A 4,926-nucleotide genomic window follows, 5' to 3' on the forward strand; every position below is an offset into this window, starting at 1 on the left:
CACCAGAAGATTAGGAGCGTTACAAGAGAGTAACAAACATAAAAAATAAGATAAGGACGATAGATGTTTGATAGGAAAGAAAAAGCAAATCACACCACAGCACCCGCCAACCACCCACAATACATATTTAATGTTTTTATTTATGTAACAATTAATCCATTTGCGTAATCATGGAGATTTAAGCAACTTCAATGCAATAATGTAATAACTTTGGTGATCGATTTTACACAAGAAAGAAATAAAAGACATGAAAAAAGTGAAGATCTCAGCACATTCACACACAAAGACCAAGGGCAGACAGCTGCATTCATTTCATCCCATTTCCTTCTCTCACAGCTGATCTTGGAGATTCTCTTAAAAGCTGAAGAGGACGTAAGTATTCTTGTAAAAGTTAAATTTAACCCCTCATTCGAAACTTACTTGAATGTATACACATATCTAGGCTCCGTGGGGCCAGTTTGGGTCTCCGAGACGTAATGTGAGAAATATGCTTTTAAAATGTACAATTTTCAGAACTCGGAGTCAAATTTGATTTTTCTTTTACCTTGCTTCTTAAACTTCGGATTTATGAACCGCTCACCCAATGCACAGTTACGAATACATCATCATCAAGGCCTTCCACCCCTGGCAGGGTATGTTCAAGAGTTAATCAAAGTGTTCTCTCCATCGGTTAAGTTGCTCGTCTGTGTCGAAGATAGTCGTTCACTCGTTGTCTTTCACTGGTAGAGTGGGCTTGCTGAACCTACCAGAAAGTTTTTTTGTTGTCTAGTGTACAATCCGCAAGTGTCCCTCTGTTGCTGCTTTCTCCACCTTTTCGGCCAGGCCATTCAGGTAGGCATTCTTGTCTTTCTTGATGGAATTCTTTACCTCCCGGTTTACTTCGGTGTACTCTTATTGTGCAGCGAGTTTCTCAATTCGGGTACAGCTGTTGTTGACTTGGGCTTTCAGCTCTCTTCTTCTTTCGACTTTGTCTAGAGAGTCCTGTGAAATCCATTCATTCCTGGTCGTCTTGGATTTGGGTCCTAGGGTGCTCTGGCAAGTTGCATTTACTGCCTCTTTTATTGTGTCCCAGTGTACGTTTATTTCATATTCACCAGATCTTAAAGGGCTTGAAATCTGTTTTTCAGTTCCAACTTGAATTCATTCTTCTGTAATGGGTCTTTCAAAAGGTTCACTTCATACTTTTGGCGATTTCCAGCTGTGACTTATGCATACCTTCTCAGTTTCAGTTTCATCTTTCCAAGGACCAAATGGTGGTCTGAGGCGACATCTGCTCCTTGTAAGACCCAGGCGTCCTCCAGTGAGCGTCCAACTTTTGGGAGATGCAAAAATGGTCAATCTGGTTTTCCGTTGTTCCATCTGGGGAGACCCAAGTGGCCTTACGTTAGATCCCTTATTATAATAATAATATTTTGAAAACTGATGCAGGGCGGAGTCTTACTCTTACACCGAACAGTTGATACAAATTCATCATCACCAATGCATTTCATCCCTGGTAGCGTATAGGCTCCTTCCATTTATCTCTGCCCTGGGCCACCCTTCCTAGATCGTTATAAGTGAGCTTCATCTCTCTCATGTCTCTTTCCACCCATCTCCTCCATGTATCCCGTTCCCTACCACTGCCTCGTGCTCCATGCGGGTTCCACTGCAGCGACTGTCTGATACAAATTTAGTACAATATGATATTATAAAATGTGAGGCATGAGCTATTGTGGTGGAATCAGGCGCTCGAATAAGACAATCGAAAAAATAACCATTTTCTCACTCGATGGGAAATTCTTATCGATTTTAAAAGGCTTTCATGTCCATATAAACACACATTTCTGTACGGATTGAATTTAAAAATAAAATAACAAAATATTGACCAAAGGCACAAAAATGTAATTTGCAGTCTTCAATGACTATCAAAGATCTGTTACGAAAATGTAGACAAGAGGACATGACCACCATGATAAAAAGAAAAAGATGGAGATTGATTTGGCATGTTCTGAGAATAGAACCAGACTGTATTTTGAAGACTGCCCTCCACTTGACCACTTGACACCTGAAGGACATCACAAAAGGGGCAGACCCAAAGTGACCTAGAGACGCACAGTACAGTCTGAAATGAAGTTCCTGGAACCATTCGTGGGGGACGTTGACCAAGATGGCCCAAAACAGACAGAGCTGGAGATCATTTTGTTGCGGCCCTAAACGCCAGATGGCGTAACAGGTAGTAAGTAAGAAAGTAAAGGACTATCAAGCTTTGAAACATACCTGGCTCTGGAGGTCATTCTCGTTAATGTTACACCTGTATCCAGGTTGACCCTACCTCATTCAATCGTAAATGTATTGACTTTTTACCAAAACAGATTGCTATTTTAAAAAAAATTAAAAGCACAACAAATGAATAATTCCAATAACTCAATATGCCCCAAAAGCGACGAGTGCCTGATTCCTCCTTGTCACGAAACAATAGAATCCTTAACTTGTTTATTCCTGTATATTCCAATATGAAAAGGTTCTGTTATCTGATGGTGATGCCAAACCTCCAAAACTCTAGGCTTTTCCCTCATAATAAAGTCTCATTCTCAGACGTCCACAGTTAATACCTTTAGAACATTGCTCTAATGCATTGCATTACCTTACATTCTCATGTACATTTTTTTTTACCCTGATCATTTATATCAACTGGCGCTTCTGTGAGCAAATGTGCAGCATTTTGGATTTTAAAATTAACTTTTAGTATTAATGTAGACATATAATAAGAAAAATGTTATATTTATTTATTCATGTATATATGTATTATCATGTTACTTCATGCTTGTAAAGTTCATCAGTAAATTACACGTCTAAGTGTAACAATAGCCCTACTGAAAATGGTTACAGCATCTGGATTGTTGTTTATTGTTCAGATCATGATAGTCCTGCATTCCTCTGCTACGTCCTCGTGTACTATTTTGTATTTGCTGGTGGGCTCGAAACTGTAGGGAGCAAGACAGAGAAAAGTTAATGACAATGACAATGACAATGACAATTTCAAATTAAACATTTGAAAGAAGAATTACGGAAACCAGAGAGATTTCTGGATAAGATTTTAGAAGAACTAATGAAATGTATCAAAACACAAGATTAAAAAAGGTAAACAGTTTTAGAAACGACCTATCACACCCTTTTTCCACACAAAGGTTTATCGCCCCTATTAACGCTGTTAGGTTATTTAGCAGGGAGGACCTCCGAATTTAAAGTCCATCTCCGAAAGGACCAAACCAACGGGAATTTCATGTAAGGTGCCTTTCTCAAGGACACAACGTCGCCCCAGGCTGAGGCTCGAATTCCCGAACTCGCATTTTCACAATTACTGGTCCTGTAGCCTAACCACTAGGCCACAGATGTCACTGACTTCTCTGACCGGCTTAGCCCTTCTACTGTTGTCAAGATCAAAGAAACCCGATAGACGACAAAAATACATTTGTGTAACACGGTAACATGCCAAGATCTAGAATTGCAATGATCTAATGGCTAAAGTTATCTATTATAAGATTATGGTGAGGTTTTAATGCCCTGAATGTAAGCAATGGGTGCGATATTATTCAATTCATTGAAAATCTTGAGGTTATATCAACTCACTCACCATTTTACTTCTAAAAATTATGTCATGGAAGGTGATACAAGGTACCAGAAAAAAATAACATTCTCGAAGTTGTTTTCATTTGTTTGATGTGTATTTTGTGTAGCTTCATTTATTTATGTTTTGAAAAATTGTAATCGGCAACCACAGATGCCGATAGTGGACACAGATCAAGAGAAGGCAAGATACTTAAATAATTGAAACATTGTGTTTTTGTCTGTTCTGTATTCCTCTTGTTTCCCAAAACACATCATATCTGTGCTTATATAATTATTGATGTTGCAGTTATTGTTAGCGATCCAGTAGCATCTGAGCGCACGTTAACTCTTCTGCATGATGCCATTCGGTAATACCTACATGTCGGTTCTAATTGTTGTCTTGAGGAGTAGAGGCAATTAGAAGTGTGGGGTAGCTTGGGAAGAAAACATCCCCTTAAATCAGTTAGTTTTCTACAGAAGAACAAATGATGTTCGACTGTCTCTGAGGGGTAGGGTAGTCACATAGTGGGCAGGCAGCAGACTGCTTTATTCCAATTCGGTTGAGATTTTGGTTGAGGGGTATATGTTGTGTTCTAAGTTGTAAGATTATGGATTGATCTCCCCCTCCTCAACTCATTGATGGGATCTTTGACCAGTGGTTTATTCATGTGGCCATACATCATCCTTCCTGTTGTACCTGTGGCCCAATCAGTCATCCCCTCTTCCTTGAGGTTTGACTTGATTATTTGGCAGCAGATGGTGTAATTCGTAGGAATTTCAGGCTGAGGGAGGCTAGCTCCTTTCTTTGCCAGAGCATCAGCTCTTTCATTTCTCGGTATCCCAGTGTGGGCAGGAATCCATTGTAGGACTACTCTGACGTGGTGCCTACTTATCAAATTATGTAGACTCTAAATCAAGTGCAATATATCTTTGTTCACATCAGTACCACTCTCAAGACGGTGTCTCTAGTGTTGAAAGACTGTCTGTAAAGATAACGATGTCTGTGACAGCAAGTGGGTTAGTGTCAAACAAGTAGTTGATGTAGTTTGCTGTGCTGGTGATAGCCTGTTATTCGGCAATGAAATTGGAGCAGAAGGACCCGCTGGAATTAAAGACTCCTTTTTTTATCCCACTGGGCAAGTTGATCACTGACCCACATAATTATTGATAATAATGATTACAATAAAAATGATAATAAGGATCTGATATCTATTAAGTGCTCAACTCTGATTGTTTCCATATTCTTTACATAATGAAAAAAGAATGATTGTTATTGTAATTGTTATTATTATTAGTAGTATTATTAGTATTATTATTAGTATTGTTATTCTTATTTTT

The sequence above is a fragment of the Aplysia californica genome, unplaced genomic scaffold, assembly GCF_000002075.1.
Source record: "Aplysia californica isolate F4 #8 unplaced genomic scaffold, AplCal3.0 scaffold00493, whole genome shotgun sequence".
Lineage (NCBI taxonomy): Eukaryota > Metazoa > Mollusca > Gastropoda > Aplysiida > Aplysiidae > Aplysia > Aplysia californica.